This window comes from Paramisgurnus dabryanus, chromosome 17 (assembly GCF_030506205.2).
Source record: "Paramisgurnus dabryanus chromosome 17, PD_genome_1.1, whole genome shotgun sequence".
Classification (NCBI taxonomy): Eukaryota; Metazoa; Chordata; class Actinopteri; order Cypriniformes; family Cobitidae; genus Paramisgurnus; species Paramisgurnus dabryanus.
The window spans coordinates 27,758,384-27,776,517 of record NC_133353.1 but is presented as its reverse complement, the minus strand read 5'-3'; the positions used below and the strand labels follow the sequence as shown (position 1 = coordinate 27,776,517).

The following is an 18,134-nucleotide window of genomic DNA, read 5'->3' as shown; positions in this document are numbered from 1 at the left end:
TTTTAGTCAACAAGACACTGATTAATATGCCATAGCATTGGATTTGGTATCTTACACACCCAACTTAAAAACCGAAAAAAACATATGATGAAAAAATGTACTTACATGCCACCAAAACACTCGTTCATCAATAACTCTCTTGAAAATATTATACATTTCCAATAATTTGCGGCAGATCGTCTTTTGGCAGCATGAAAAAATACCGGAAAAACAAAACGCTCAACCTTGTGCAACAATGTAAACAGTCCGTGTTACAACTAACCCCACCTTAGTTTTTGCCCCTACTATGCAATGGAAAAGCACCATGTATGTCGTATTATATGTGACCCTGTCTGCGAAATAAAGGCTCGAAATGTTATTATGAGATTTAGATAATCAAAGTTTGACTTCAGTTTTTAACATTGATTTGACTTTAATATTATCTTGCTCAGTCAATATTAAAGGTACATTATTTAAAATGATAGGAAATCACTAAAAAATGACTTGGGTTTTCACAGGTGGGTCACATATTGTATAGATCAGTGGTCTCCAACATGGTGTGCGCTGGCACCAGGTTGCCTGCACGGAGTCTGTGAGTTCCCCACCAAAACACATTCTATTAATAGACTTAACATTTTTAACAATGATAAAACATATCGACTAGTAAAATTAAATAAATTCAACAAGTAAAAGAAAAAAGTTTTGAGTAGACTATATCAAAAAAAGAAGCCCTCCAGTTTTATCCATTGTGGTAGCTCTTGCTCACAAAAAGGTTGGAGACCCCTGGTACAGTTTAGATATACTGTACTGTACATTATCACATCTGTAAACAGTTTGTGTTGGATAAACAAGCTTAATCCCAAACTTGAAAATTAAAAATCCCACAGTAATAATAAAACTTACATCTCACTTGTAAGAGAGAGTGGAAAAAGGAAAAGGCTTAGTCATGCAATCATGCCTTTACTGTCTTTCCTGACATATACGGTGTATATGTGCTTTGAAGCTGCTGCTAGGGCAAACATTTTCCACCACAGCCCGCATATGCTGCCTGACAGCTGTACAGGGTACGGGGAAAACAGGGTGTGTGTTGACCTACATCAAGCGATTGAATGCTCTGATGTTGACATTCCTGTACAATGCTCCTATTCCCTAGAAAGGCCATATCATATGAGCATTAAACATTACAAAGAGATGAACCCTATGAGATCTGTGTGTTGGAGATTAAAGATAACTTGTGTATGTGTGCATCTGTGTTTATGTTTGTGCATTGTGTGTGTTTGCTTTCCAAGCTGTTGATAGAATAATAAAGACCCATCAGATTATCAACAGCACTACCTGGGAGCAGGCCCAGACCCCTATCTTAGGTCCACCACCAGCCATTCACAGCCATCGCTGATAGCCTTGAAGAGAAACGGAGATTTAAAGAAAGCATCGTCTCTTTTTATTGTGGCTCTAAGATTAGATGCTTGGACGAAGGTCACTCGTATCTTTTGTTTCCTTGTAATCAGGCAATGGCCTTGTGGGCCGCTGTCAGAGATCACTGCCCTCCATTGTTTGAAGACATCATGGGAGGCAGCTTTGCTTAGACAAGAATGTTTGGATGCAGTGAGAGCCTCCACTGTAGTCGATAAGAAAAAGGGTGATGTGCCAGGACCAGACAGAGCTCCATGGATCTGGCTCTATTGTGACTTTAAAGGGATAGTTCGGCCAAAAATGATATTAAACCCATGATTTACTCACCCCCAAGCTGTCCGAGTTGCATATGTCCATCGTTTTTCAGACAAACACATTTTCGGATATTTTAGAAAATGTTTTAGATCTTTCAGTTGATTAAATGTAATGTTACGGGGTCCACGACCTTCAAGCCCAAAAAAGTGCGTCCATCCTTCACAAATTAAATCCAAACGGCTCCAGGATGATAAACAAAGGTCTTCTGAGGGTAATCCGCGTGGTGTTGTTGTAGAAATATCCATATTTAAAACTTTATTAACGAAAATAAATACCTTCCGGTAGCGCCGCCATCTTAGACTCAGGAGAGAGTATTAGCGTAGTGTACGCACTTTTCTTAGTGACGTATGACAAATTCGGAGGGGGGGGCACAGAGCAGCAGCAGAGTAGCCTCCGTAGGCTGCGTAAGCTCTTATCCTGAATGCGGACGCGACTAAGGTGTCGGCGCTACCGTAAGGTAGTTATTTACGTTAATAAAGTTTTAAATATGGATATTTCTACAACAACACCGCACGGATTACCCTCAGAAGACCTCTGTTTATCATCCTGGAGCCATATGGATTTATTTTGTGAAGGATGGACGCACTTTTTTGGACTTGAAGGTCGTGGAGACCGTAACATTACATTTAATCAACTGAAAAATCTAAAACATTTTCGAAAATATCCGAAAAAGTGTTTGTCTGAAAAACGATGGACATATGCAACTCGGACAGCTTGGGGGTGAGTAAATCATGGGTTTAATATCATTTTTTGGCCGAACTATCCCTTTAAGATGGTCGGCACAGAAATCCTAAAAGTGGCAACATTGGATATAAAGAGCACCAGTGGTCTGATGTGTCTCTCTCGTCCACTTGTGATTCGATCGACTATACAATGCACATATGTGACCCTGATGTTGAATTTCAAGATAAAGTCTCATAATCTAATAATGAGTTTGATTTCAATCACTGATTTCACATTAATTTCAATGTTTGACATGGTTAGTATTATTGTAAATATATCAAGGTTTTATTTGTACAGAATTTTCTTAACATTATATAGGAAGATTCTGGGTAAAAAACGTAAATCACCAAAATAGACTTTGTATGGGTGACGTATACACTATGGGTTTTCGTAACTAAGGGGGTTTGGCCCCTGGCCCATTTAGAACGCAAATGCGCTCATAACTGGGCAGACTGACACTTTGATGAAGCCAAGGGCAGAAAGAGAGATAAGAGGAGGCAATACAAACTGTTGAGGTCTGCCAGATCAGTCTAGACAAACACGACGGCTTCCATTGAAGCAAAGAATCAGCATAGACAGGACAATAGTGAGCAAGATGGAACTCACATGAGACATGCAGTATGTTTCAGTGATGAAATGACTCGCATACATACAGTATGAAACAGCAGGGCGGACGCTGGCATGAATGCTCTCGCGTCAGCACTCTCACCAAAGCCTGGGGTGTGAAGATAGGCAGTGTACTAAACACGCCCGCTCACCCGCACATGGCCATTCCTGTGCTCTTTTATTTCTCAGAGGCGGTCACAAACCGATTAGCCCTGCAATCTCCACCGAGACTGGCTCCTTATTAACCAAGCAGTGTTTCGATCAATAGAGGAGAATAAACCAGAGAAAAGGCTCTGAGCTGGATTTCAAACAACCGCACGGACTTGCTACTCACCGAGCTATCCAGAGACTACATTAAAGCACACGGGAGGACATCTCACTTGCTCGCTCGGCTAATTGCTTCCAGCTTCACTTTGATGGGAACATACTTGAAGAAAGTGGAGGTAATTGATTTGTGTTCTCCATCTTTCGTTCGGGGGCCTTCAGGTCTCTTTTTCTCTGTCATTATCTTGTCCCAGGATTTGAAAAGTTGTGAGCAGTCGTATTTTTCACTTCTAAACTGTGTTCTTTTTTGAATGTTTTATATTTTTGTTTCTTGCTTTCGGAGAATAAATGTAATCACCACGTCGGGAACACATACCGTTCTGTCACCGACTATTTAAGACTTTGGCAGATGTTTTGTTTGAGCGGCCACAAGTCTCGAAACATTTCTCGAAACCTTGCTTCTTGCACCTGTCACCCCCGTCAGATTTTATACTTTGACTTCACTGTACTGTATGTGGTATTTGAAAAATGAATATAAGACGTGACTGTGCAGTTAGATTTTTATGAAAATGCACTACTGGTGTAAAGTTTAGCATCACTTGTTTCTTATGACCTCAAAAACCTTTTGGATCTAAAGGCGTATAATTAGTTTTGAAGACAAAAGTATATTTGTACCAACATATTACTTGAATCTCAAGATTAAAATATTATTAAACAATAAAAAGTTTTTCAAATGGATGCCTTCCAAATAATTAAGAAAATCAGCCATTAAGAACGAAGCACAGATGGGACATTACGTCATTTAACATTAAAGGGAAATAGTGTTACTTTAAAGATGGGACAATATAACATAGTTTTGAATTATTTTGGATTTGGGGCATAACTCTCTTACACTGTAAAAAATACTTTGCTGCCTTACTTTTTTTTATTATCATCTCGGATTTACAAGTCATTTTAACTTACTATTATTTATCTCAACTAGAAATGAGTTGTTATAACTACAGGTGAGTTGTTTTAACTTAAGTTGATTTAATTTAAGTTGATTTTGATTTAAATTAAGTTGACTTTTCTTATATTTTGTGGCAACTCATCTCTGTTGACATGACTTGTAAATCTGAGTTGATTTAAGAAAACATTTTAAGGCAGCAAAGTATTTTTTACAGTGTATTTCATTGTTTTTTTCTATAGTTTACTATCATTCAAAAACTTTGGGAAAATAATAATAAATAATAATAAGATAAAGTGACCTTTAAATAAGTTTTGGTACACTACACTGACAAAAATGTATTCATTCAATTTACTTTCAAAAAAATTTTTTGAGGTAAGTGGTTGCAATCAATTTATTTAAGTTATATTTAAACAAAATTTTTATTTTATTATACTAATTTTTTGTAAATTGAATTAATATTTTTTTCAGTGTATCAGAAAAATGGTCCAAAATTGTTCCCTAACTGTCACTGGGGCAGTTCCCTTTCAAAATACGCATTTGCACTTACAGGGTTCAAATTAGTACCTCATAGGTACATATTTGTTCACATATCTGTTGTTCACATAAATGTACACATATCTGTACTTATATTACACATGTACATATTAGGCATGGGCCGATTACCGGTTTCAAGGTATACCGAGGTTTAAAACAGTCAAGGTTTCAAAACCACTAAAATGTTCTGTGATACCGTCTCCAAGGTATGAGCTGTGTTTATACAAAATTCATTAAATCATGAAGTCATGTGATTGATTTGATGTTTACATTTAATATATATTACGAAAATATTATATATGTTTTGAAAGCATATTATAATTTAAAGGCTTTATTGTACCTGGCATTTGAAAATAACACATTTTAGTGTTGCAATGGCAATACCGCAACACCGTGAAACCGTGGTATTTTTGCTAAAGGTTATCATACCGCCAGAATCTTATACCGGCCCATGCCTAGTACATATTAAAGTCTACGTAAAGCGATATTAAACGTGTTCTGTGTGTTACATCACAGAAAAAGTGTGTTATTAACTACACAACAAAATTTGAATGATAATTTTTTTTTTATAAATAAGTTAAATGAAACAGGAGTCTCTGCTCTCAAATGCCGGGGGCGTGTCCTCTATTGGCATGTGAAATCAAGCCCACTTGCTGGAAAGCTGACGTTGTCATGATACCGTCTCTCACAACTTTCAAATACGACTACAACCTGAATGGATGCTCGCGATTGTGTAAGGGGTGGGGGCCATGCTCGGTGACTCCAGTGCGTCACCGAGCCATGATTTTAGAAATTCCTGAACTTAGGAATGGAGAAAAACTTTTAGGTCTAACTCTGAAATTCAATACTACATAGTTTACTTTTGTTATGTGTTTTAGCAATACATTTCTAACATTTGTAATGTGTTCAAAAAAAGTCCTCTAAATTGCCCCAGTGACAGCTTGGGTCCATTTTTTGACAATTTTTGTGTAGGGAAAGAGAAATCATTTTCATTCTGTGAATCCGTGCACCTTTTGTTCAAAATAACTTTTTCGTAGCACAAGCACCCGAGCTATTAGTTTCTTCACTAATAGCTCGGGGGAAGAATGACCTCAGTTTTCTTTTGGCCTTTCCCTTTATTCTCTTTCTGTCATGTACTCGCAAGCATCTCTAGCACACACGATGGAGCAAAGGTCCTGTGTTGATTGTATTAGATCATAAAAAGAGCAGATCAGGACAGAGCCTGTCCTATCATACATCCGCAATCAACTAACTTGACATTGAATGCATTTGACGCCCTTCCAGGCACCACTGCAGTGGTGCTCGACATCTATTGCCTTTTCCATTAGGACAAAATATGACCCTGTACTGACTTCATGGGCTAACCTATAATGTGCTCTTACGGAGCCTGTCAGTAAAATTAATATATTTATTTGCCAAAAAAGCCTGCAGTCGCTTCTGAAAAAAACAACTTAACATGCCTACAGTATGTGTACTGATCATTTTTTGTGTGTGAGACACCAAAGTGTAAATTTATGCTATAGTACTTTTTCTCTCTCTTACACACACAAAAACAGTTTTTTCAGTTGCACCATGTAATTTTATAATATTATTTAATGATTTTTAGTTAGCTATTTTAAGAATAAGATCAAGTATTATCATTATGTTCCCATTAACGGTTTTATTAATAAAAATGTTTTGCTTAAAAATTATACAGCATTTCACTTGTTGAGCTTCAATACTAACAATTTTTTTTTCCAATTAGTATTAAGTAAATCACGCAGAACAGGATAAATCATGTCAAATGAAATAAATCGTGTTTAATACTGTTTTAATTGTGAATGCCCTAGACCAGGGGTCTCCAACCTTTTTGTGAAGAAGGGCCACCACAATGGATAAAACAATCTGGAGGGCTACTTTTTATATAGTATACTCAAATCTTTTTCTTTTATTTTATTTGTTTATATGTTTTATCATTGTTTACAATGTTAACATACATAAAATAAGCCAAGTTTATATAAAATATGTTAATTATTCAAATTAAGGCTATAGAATCTGCATTGGCGGGCACCTCATAGACTCTGTGCGGGCACCATGTTGGAGACCACTAGACTACTAAACATCCATCCAGCATTCATCTACTGCTGTCAAAGATGGAGATAGATCTTTTTGATCGCCTATACCTAGTCTGTTAAACACTCACCCACGTCTACTCAACATTTCATAAGAAACTAAATCAAAATTTTCCCAACCTCACGCTGCACTTTTGGCTCACTGAGATTCATCAAGTCTATTACAGCTCTTGAACTCTTAAAAGACTGAACTGATTCAGAAGCAGATTCATTTAACAAGATTCTGCTTGCTCTCTTTTACTGGCGGTCTATCAGGTGTGCTGTTGCAATTAAATGAAAAGGGCTGTGCTATTACTTTTCTAAATGATTGGATATTTGCCTGGTGAGAGGAAAGAGTTGAAGGAGAGCCCTGAAATCATACAAGTATCTAGTGAACAGAACATCAGGAACCCTTTGGGGACAGGGTCTTTTTTTGACCTGGATCAATACCCACAATGAAAAAACGGTTGCACATGATTAAATTAGGTTTTCTTAAAATGAAATTAACATAAATTAAAATGAATGTCATTTTAAGAAAACTTGATTCAATCATGTTGAACTGGTGTACATAATGAAATTATGTAGATCCAACATTTTTTTTTTAAGAAAAATCATTTTAAGATAACTTAATTCAATCACGTGCAACCAGAGATTTTTGTCAGTGCAGCCACTACACTGTAAGAAACAAATAGTCACAAAATGGTCCCAATCTGTCACTGGGGCGGTACCCTTTGAAAAGGTCCTGATATGTACTATTAAGGTACATATATGTACACTCACCAAACCAACTGGAACTACTATTTCAGGAAAAGTGCATAGCAAGAACTATAGCCACTTTTTAGACCTTAGCTTTTATTTTGTAGAAAATTTAACCAGTACTGTCCTGCAAGCATAAAGTGTGACTTTTCCAAGGAAGTAATATAGTGAAAATCTCTTTAAAGGTGCATTGTATAACTTTTAGAAGGATCTCTTGACAGAAATGTAATAAAGTATATATAACTATATTATCTGTGGTGGATGCAGACCTTACATAATACTGTAATATTGTTTTTATTACCTTAGAATGAGCCGTTTTTATCTACATACACCACGTGTCCCCTTACACGGAAGTCGACTATTCATGCGGCCATGTTTCGACAGTAGACCAAAACGAACAAACTGTTCAATAGAGCGCGTTTTGTCACTACGTTGACTTTGACATGTTTGTCCTGTGACAGCTACCGTAGCTTCTCTATGCGTTCGAAAGGGAGGGGGGAGCTGTGGACTGAGCCGTTGGTTGCAATTCACAATTTTTACTGCTAGATGCCACTGAAAATCTAAAGAGTGGACCTTTAATGAAGATGTATGGTGATTTTGTCAGGTGAAGTCACTGTGGAAGGATGGAGTATTACAGTGTCATGTTTAGGCAATATTTTATCTTTATTTTGTTGTTTGCACCCATAAGAATGGCTTTATGGTATCCAAAGTTCCAAAGCTAGTTCATATAAACATGCGATGCAATAAGGTCACAATTATGCTAAGTAGCACATGATGTCATCCAGTGCAAATACTGTGGGAATCACTGTAGCATCCACCCAGAACAACGCAACTTTATAGCAACCTACTAAAATAAATTAGAACCACCTTAGCAACATCCCACAACATTCAAGCATCTAAGCATTGCGTTTTGCATGTGCATGTACTACTAAATCAAAATTTTTTATAGTATTAGATTTTATTGAACTAAAGAGAGTTTGGACTGCTTTAACTCAAAGTAGAATATCCAATGGAGTATGGGTGGGTTGCTAGGACTTGATTTCCATTTTCATTTGGGTGTTTCATGCAATATTATAATGATATGCACATCAAATGCAGATAAGAGTTTAAATTGCTACGAGGTTGCTCAAGTATTCACTGTACTTCAGTTCAAATACACACACGCTCATACACACACTCAACTAGGGAGACAACACCAGATTGCCTTAACAGGTGTTGCCTGCCTAATTTGACATTTATTGAATATAAAACTGATGAAAGAGACAAACCAAAGCTTTCCCCTCCTAATTGCCCTCCCACCCCCTGTTCGAACAGCCCCACTTTTTTGCATAATTGTTTTTATGCACACACACATACACACTTGGAGAGCATGGTGCAGGTGTGACCTTTTCTCAGATGATCAGAGATAGCCTCCAGCCACACCTTTTATATTTACTTCACTCTTGGCAGATTTAAACATAAGCTTGCACAAACAATACCAGGCCAACACGTTACATCTCATAGTACCTTACACTTTTAGGGGGGCTGATTTGCAGACTTGCAAGTTTCTCACCATTGTTATCTTCACACTTTTACCCACAACCTCAACAGTCTCACTGTGCATGTGGGAACGTTTGTTCATAGCTTCATTTTCAAAGAAATGGTTCATCGGAAAATGAATGCACTCTCGTTATTTACTCACCCCCGGTCAAAGCTACAAGACTTTCTTCTGCAGAACACAAAAGGAAACATTTTGAAGAATTTTTTCCCTTTGCTGTTTGCCATGCAATTACAATAAACACAGCCTGAAGCTTGCTGTTGCAAAACCAAATACAACAAATATAAAACCGATGTAAAAGTTATTGTTAAAGTGGTCCATTAAGTTCCAACTATAGCAATTTTTAAAAAAAATACACAGAAAACGCATCCGGGATTTGTTCGGGATCGTTCGATTTTTGGTTCATTCACACTTCAAATGATTTTCCGGAATGTGTGCGCGCATTCATACAAATGCCGTTAAGATCCAGTAAAGACACATGACGTGATTAAAGTCCTGCACTTGGTAGGTTTTCTCCGCAGCGTCTGAAGTTTGCTCATCATCGATTATTTCTCTCTCCAGAAACCATGTACGTGCATTTTAGTTTATGATAATATTATAAAGGAGCGCCTGACACGCTATTCTAGTATGCTGGTGAATGATCTCAGCTTCCTGAACGATATTTCTGGTTGCATTGATTTCTGCATGCATTTTGGTTTATTTTAAGCTCATATGAGCACATGACGTGTTTTTTATGCTGCTGAATGATCTCAGCTTCAGCGCGGATAGTGACGAGCGCTCTGATCTTTGCTTCAGTCCAGTTTGCAGACATTTTCCGTTGTGAATGTTAAGATGCTTGTAGTGCTGCTGCGAATAGTCGACATAGTCGACGTAATCGACGATGAAAATTGCTGCACCCACAGAGAATAGGACAACGTAAGTAACTGTTATATGATTATGAATGAAATGGCGAGCTAGTCAGTACTGTTTTATTAACTCTTTTGAGAAGTACAATGACTCTGTCTTTGGATGTTAAAGGCTATGTTTGCTCGTGATTCCGCCACGGAATCAACACTGGACGCAACAAATAGATTTTTCATGATTCCCATTTACATTTTTATTTTACTATTTTAAACGGCTCAATTCATTGTTGCGAGTGTTCAGCGCGTCTCTCTCTCTCTCTCTCTCTCTCTCTCTCTCTCTCTCTCTCTCTCTCTCTCTCTCTCTCTGTCTCTCTCTCTCTCTCTCTCTCTCTCTCTCTCTCTCTCTCTCTCTATATCACTCATGTTGCTTGCAGCGCCTCGACCGAGCGCGCCTCTCTCTTACGTGACAGTGAAAAGGTGGCAGTGTTTTTAATGTACTTTCTTTTTTGCGTAAACGTCAACATTCACAGATGTCTCTGACAAAGACGACTGATCGAGTTAACATGACTTGAAGAAAGATTAGCAGTAGTGTGAGTCTGTGTGCGAGCTTTCTCCCTCCCTATGATGCTGTATGCCGTGTTCTGTAGTCTATTTAACAACAACAGTGTATTCTCTTATATTTCTCAATTTGCACCGAATTGTCTGCGCTATATCACTCGCATTTAAAATCAAGAAATGGCTCAAAACACAACAACAATTATGAGAAGAGCAACAGCAGTAAAGCTACAATGTAAATGTATGGTGATTTTTGCATATCTAAATCAGGATTTTAGCAGCAGTTAAAGAAACAGCTGGTTGGATAAAAACGAGGTGATGGGTCATGTTTAGTCACTATTTTATAGGCTACAACAGAACAGATAATATGTAAAATAGCATTCAGTTGTGTTAAAATGCAATATATGATCAAAGAGTAGAAGTGAAACATTTCATATTTCTGTTAAGCATCTACTTTGCACTGGAAGTTTTTATTATTATTTATATTGTTTACATTGTAATTTTTTATTTGGTAACATTTAAGTTATTCATATTGTTTATGACACCGGTGGGTTCAAAATAAAATGAACACAATGAAATAACAAACACTTGAGTTTTTTTAATTAGTCGTTTAGAATAGTCGACTATTCGAAAAATAAGTCGAAAGATTAGTCGTTAGAAAATTAGTCGTTAGTGGCAGCACTAGATGCTTGTAAATTCTTGGTTTTAAATAGCTGAACCATAATTTATGGTTGCAATGACAACAATGACACATGCGCGTCATCCCTATGGCACGCCCCTTACAGCATTGTTTCTGTGTCGTGTTCACACACAAACGTATCTTTCAGCAATATTACTAGGTCCTCTTTCCAGGAGCAATCCCAGAACATTTATGGGATGTGTTTGTGTTCACACGGAAGCCTGTCTGCCAATTCTATGGATATTTTTCTGGGACCAAAGTGCTGTGTGAATGATGTTTATGTGTGCTGTATACTACATCAGTATATCACTGAAGCCATACAGACCAAACGTAATTTTTATTAACTAAAATATTTGACCTCCACCTATTTTACACCTTTGTCTGGCGTCATGAAAATGTTCAATGTCGAATGAATGAATCATTTTTCAGTTGAGTTGCGTCAAGCATTTGATTCATCACTTAACCGGTCTGAGTGATTTGTTCACAAATGGACTGATTTGGTTCCTGCTGACTCAGAGATTCAGTTCTCAGATGTTGACATCTTACTGAATGAGAACATTGTGAATTAGTATGATGTATATTTTGTTTTTCAGTCTTTAGCATTGTGACAGGAGGGTGTGTAAATGACCGAACTTGCTAAAAATGTAGAATGGGAGGTTATTAAAAGACGGCAGGTATATTTTTAGAAATTTGACCACGCACACATACTCAGATTTTCTAGCACACAAATAAAAGGCAGATGAGAGGTAGAAAGGTGCAGCAAGTAGGTGTACAAATATCCGGAGGGTCTCTATACAGTATGGCATGCCAGGCAAGACACAGTGCCAACTGGCTATTAACTTGTTTCAGTTCATTCTGTTTCCCCATCCCTAGACCTTAAAGACACCTAATGCTTGCACATAGGAAGACAGGTCCTCAAAGGAGTGACCTAATGTTAAATTTATGGTAGAAGTAAACTCATCAGGTGCACCACATCATGCCCTGCCAGCGGGGTGCCATGTCTGTGCCCGTCCTGCTGGCCACCTGCTCTTGTGACTTTAGACTTGGGTCGGCATACAGCCAGAGGGCTGATGATTGGAAGTCCTATAATATGTGGACAACATGGACTTTTTGGTCTATTTGAAACCATTCTGCCACTTTAAAACTTCATTAGAAAGATAAAACAAGTTTTATATTTGTTTTTATGCAGAACTGTGTATTTGCTTATTGGATTATCTATCACATTTTTAGGCGGAAATGTTTTTCTAAAGGGGGTTAAAATCACACTCATTTGCATTGAGGAAGAGGCTCAGGTCATAAGCCACCAGTAAGAAACATATCACAGCAATGCATTAAACCCACTTTTAACACCTTAGCAACCACAAAGCTGTACACTGGAATCTACCTTTCATCTCTTGGTGTTAGTTTTAGTTCCATTATGAAAATGAAATCTCCATATAGTTCTAGCATGAGGTTCTCATGCAATGAATTCATTGGCAATTTAATCAGGTTTTGTCACAGCTTCGGTTACATACTGAAAATCAATGGATATGCGCATGGACAAATTTAGCTGTAATTCAAGTAATCTATCTTTATCCATAAACATTTGACTTTGCCTTCTGAGCAGATGGTTAAAGCTCACAGTGCAGGAACAATGCTTGCAGAAGCCCTGCTTATATGTAAAATTAGCAAATGTAAGATGCAAATGTATTTTAAGCCAACGTTTTTCTGTATTTGATTAGCATGTCTTTCTTTAACGAAAGTAAAGCGATTTTAGCATTGTAGTTGGAATTTACCCAGTGGCAAACGTTTGACTCATCATGTAAGAGTACAAAGAGCACAAAAAATGCAGAAGAGCAAAAACTGATGGGCATGGTTAATATTTTACAGGTAATTAAGTGCTGGAGGTTATGAATCAATAGAGGCAAAGAATATCATGAAAAATTCCACCCAAACTTGTATCATCAAACACTTCATAAAATTGGGTATTTTACATTAGTTTCTCAACTTTGACAAATTTTTTAGTATTGTAATAACTTAAAAAACAAAAAATTACGTACTCAGCTACAGCTTGTGTAAGCGCAATAGCTCTTGCTCTCCATGTGTCTCCATGTTTTCTTCAATTTAAGTAAGACTAAGCGTGTAAAGATAAGGTGTGTTTTTTCCTCGCTGTTTGGTCTGAACTTGTTCATCACTGTAAGGGGGTTTAAAAATGGTGCTCTTCCATTGGAAACAATTGAAAATACACACCGGCATAAAAGCTTTGGTGTGCACGCCCCCAAAGGCAAAATATAGTGAAAACAAAATCCATGGAGGATTTAAAATGCTGTATGTGAAGTGGAGGAGTCAGTTCACACCAGAAAGAAAATGTTGTCATTATTTATTCACCTTTATGTTGTTTAACACCCATAATGGGGCATGCCCAGCAAACGCGAATACAACGATTTGCACGAGTAGATTACAAAGTCAATTCAAAGATGCTTTCTGAGCCCCCATAAACAGCAACCCAACTCACACAGTTTAAGGCCTATAAAGAAAGTATAGATATTATAAAATAACCTACGTGACTACAGTGGTTCAGTCTTTATTTCATGAAGCGACAAGAATACTTTATACTCAAAGTTAGTCTCCTATGCATAAATTTATGAGTTGCTTTGCTGTCTATACAGCTCAAAAAGCTTTGGGATTTCATTAAAAAAATCTTAATTTGTGTTCTGAAGATGACAAAAGTCGTACAGGTGTGGAACGATATGAGGATGAGTAATAGGGATGTGACAGTGAGGAAATGTTTCCACAATTTAATCAACATGTGACAAACCTGGTGCTACCAGTATTACCGGGTGGGGGGCTTCAATTGCGTATGAATTTCCGTGCGGGCGTGCACATTTTACTTTCACTTTGAAAACCTAGACAATTTTTGAATGAGGTGCTTCTGTTAAATTGCCTATGAATGCATTTATAGCCGTAGGCGGAAATGCACTTGTTTGATTGAGGTGCATGAAGTGACCCGGAGCGTGTCCCAAGCTTTAGGGACTGAGCATCGGGACAAATGGCACTTTTCTTTTTTTTAAAAGGATGCTTAAATCTGGCTATCACAACAAGCCTAGTAAGTAATTAATGACAGAATTTGTATTCAACTGTAAACTAACCATTTAATATTGGGTGGTATACCGGATGGGATAGTATTTAATTTTTTTTTATACTTTTGATGTATCAGTTTGAATTGTTTTGGGAAAAACAAAGTTTTTCAACTTATCCCTTCACTAATAATTACCTGATAATTGTATTTATTAACTTAAGCTGATAATGTTTTGTTTAAAAACAAATTCTTTCATGCCCTGTAACTTTATTCACCTCTTATTGGTTTTATAACAAGTGAATGGTACTGAAGGTTTGTTAATGACTCCCTTTAAATCAGGTTGTTCTAGCCGTTAGGAAAGCTTTGTTTTTGTTTTTTAGAAAAATGTCCCCTCATTCTTCAGGAGGGCCTAAACTTTGTGAAGTTTCTCATTTCTCAAGTTTAAGAAATCTCAAGCTCCTGTATTTAAAAGCATGGTTTTTATTTCAATACACTGGATTCTTAATTCAAGCTTCTTGTGCAAGCTTCTTGGTACACCAGGCAACTACTTTGTCACCTTTCATGTTTTTTTGTGTCATGACCTAATTAACCCGTTTCCATTTAAGCCCCATGGGGAAATCTTTGCTAGATACTGAACACATTGATAGTTTACATGCATACATGCCAAACCTAACAATTATGCGACAAGACATGAAGAAATACAAGACATACTTGTATTTCATCATCAATTAGTAACCTATTTTAATCCTCTTCTTGATGATTAAAACATATAAGGTGCCCTCCCAAATTGCACACACTGAAAAAAATGATTCATTTAATTTACTCAACTAATTTTTAATGTAAGTGGTTGCAATCAATTTATTTAAGCTACATTTAAACAAAAGTTTTTTAATTAATTTTATTTTTAATTTTTTTTAAAGTAAGCTTAAATAAATGGATTGCAACCACTTACCTTTAAAAAAGTAATAGTTTAAGTAATAATTGATTTACTTATTTATTATTCTACGTAATTGTTAAGGGTAAATAGTGCAGGACTTTCAATATCGTTTATTTTAATAATCGAGCATCTAATGTTTTTGTTAACGACGAGTACTTGAGTAAATCGAGTAATTTTAAAATTCACAATAAAAACACTTAAGTGAATAATACAATGCTAAAGACAGGGCGGCACAGTGCAACATTTATGTCTCACATAATAAGGGAAAATCAGTCTATGAATTAATTGATGATGAATTAATGAACCTTGTGACAGAGACTTGACAGCAACCTGTCATGCTGCATGCGTTTGAAGCGGGCATTACTTGTGTACCACAACTGGAAAAATCACAAGTTTGCGTCAAATTATTAAGGAGCACAACATCTTTAAGTAACTTTTTTGTACTATCGATATAGTGTGAGTAACAGGCAGAGGACAATAGCACTTTACCATATCAGTTGATCTGAAAGATTAGACACACTTTAGGTTCAGTCACTAAGCGAGCGCAGGAGAGATAATGATTGACAGCTTGATGGAATAATGAACTCTCACACATATAACATACAGACGTAAAACATGCCGTGTCTATATTGTTGTATTATAGATAACTTCACTTGGCTTTGGTGCAATGTTTTTGGATAATAGTCTTCAGAGATCCCATCATTTGCGTCACCTGCTGTACGCTCCCACCGCGCCTGTCAGCAGGACCCAACAGAGACGTTCTGACTTAAATAAATATGGAACCAGGAAAATATTAATTGAATAAAAAAAAATGACACCTTGATTTGTCTCATAACACAGCATGTTGTCAATTTATGTCAATTTATTAACTTCAAAATGGTCGGACTCGCTATGCCACCTTAACCCATAGGCATAAATAAAATACACTGACATATTACACGACAGTCCTCTAGGAACACAAAAACTGACAAAATATATACCCTGCAACAATGTAAAAATGTACTTGAATGGAGAGCACAAAGTTCCCACGTGACATCAGATCTGCACTGGTGTTAATGCAGAATAATTATTTACAGTAAGAGGGAGTGGTTTATAGACATAAAGTGCTCCCACAATGCACCTGTATTGTTTTAATAAGTTCGACTAATATGTAGTGCATCACAATGGGAAAGACATCAATGAGTCTTTGATGTTTAAGTGGAGAAAATAATTAAGATTGTTTTTTTAAATCTGGTTAAGGATCTTGTTGAATGTCAATATACATTTTAATACAACATTAACCTTGGCTTCGGGCAGAAATGTCTTGGATATTTACAAAAATCCTGTGGTGAGTTTGTCAGTTTTTATCTGTCATCTAACATGTCAGTGTATTTTATTTATGCCTATGGGTTTAGGTGGCATAGTGATCATTTTGAAGTTAATCAATTGACATAAATTGACAACATGCTGTGTGTTGTGAGACAAATTTGCCCTCATTAAGGTAACAAAATGTTTCTGAAAATTAATTCCAAAGGTCAAATATCATAATAAAAAGGTTAATTTTTAACATGCAACATAGAAAATCTAACATATAAGAGCAAAGAAGGGTACACATAGCCTTGGGGACAGAGGATCAACTCCAAAAGCATGAATTTTTGAATTGAATCTACTTTTTTTGAAAGAAAAGTACTTTAAAAATCGATTATCTTGTTTAACCACTGTATATATTTTTAAACATGACTGTTTTATTTGGCTCAAATGTGAATGAGCATTCTGAGAACCAATTACATACCTTAAACTCTAAAGTATTTGGTTCTCAGAATGCTCAATTATAAAAACCAATGGGTGCGTCACTCAGGTTACTCCTGTAGAGCTTCATACATCTACAGTTGAATGAGAGATGATGCAAGTTCATACAAAAAAGAGAGAGAGAGAGATCAGACCTTTTAAGACAAAACTTGTGACACTTTATACAGTATTTTAGTATTAAAGGACATCACTGCATGGAGCACAGGTTGGAAGTATACACTGCTGGCGATTTTTCTGTCCAGGAAAGGAAGCAAAACATGCAAAACAGCTTTTGACATTCATAACATTTTTATTCAAATATGCATGTGTATATATATATATATATATATAGATATATATAGATGACAGATGTAGATTGCTGTTGGCTCATATTGAAAGTTTCTCCATGACTGTTTCCAAGCAAGAGAGACATGGTGAGTCTGTTGTTATGAATCATTGTTATAATGGTCATTTTAGTAATATTAATGGTAGCGCTGAAGGTTTAGTGTCGATGAAGTGGTGAGCTTTACTGATGGTTCATTGGAGGTACCGCAGACAAATCGTTTAGGAAATACTGTTGCAAAACGTGATAGTTTGTCACCATAAACCGAATCGATAAATATCGATTGTTAAATATTAGTATTTGACATTTTAAGAGTTTGTCATTTCCAGCTGCCCTTAGAAAAAGCATTGCGTTTCAAATTTGTTAAATAGTGCAATTAAATTGTTCATGGTACGTTGAAGATCTGAGGTATGAAAGACTTAATGGTGAAAGTCACTGTTGCGTGACTGTATAAATGCCTGCTCAGCTGTATCAAATTTATGGTTTCATTTAGTGTTTTATAGTTTCAAAATGAAGAACAGCTTGATAGTAGTTCTGGGTATTGCAGTAACCTCACAACACGTATTAGGGCTTTAAACCAAGCTAACTAGTTGACAGTAAAGGTGTTAACTTTTACGTGTACTATACTAAGTATATATGAATTGTATGTACTGTAGTAGGCAAACCCATGCATTAAAGGAAAACATCACCGTTTTTCAATATTTTACTATGTTCTTACCTCAACTTAGATTAATTATTACACACCTTTCTTTTTTCAATGCGTACACTTAATCTTTGTAAAGCGCGT

General features: G+C 36.5%; 1 protein-coding gene across 4 annotated transcripts in view; it reads left to right on the top strand.

Moving 5' to 3' along the window:
• The window catches only part of fut8a (fucosyltransferase 8a (alpha (1,6) fucosyltransferase)), a 108,887-nt gene that overhangs the window by 44,206 nt on the left and 46,547 nt on the right, over positions 1 to 18,134 (top strand). Inside the window, exon 1 of one of the 4 annotated variants that reach the window (XM_065288444.1) lies at positions 3,240 to 3,479. The exons of 1 other annotated variant lie outside the window; for it this stretch is intronic. The gene's annotated coding sequence lies outside the window, so the exon portion shown is untranslated. Of the gene's footprint in view, positions 1 to 3,239; positions 3,480 to 14,189; positions 14,328 to 16,426; positions 16,565 to 18,134 lie in introns of those variants that run through there. 2 more of the 4 variants (XM_065288446.2, XM_065288445.2) reach the window with 2 other exon arrangements.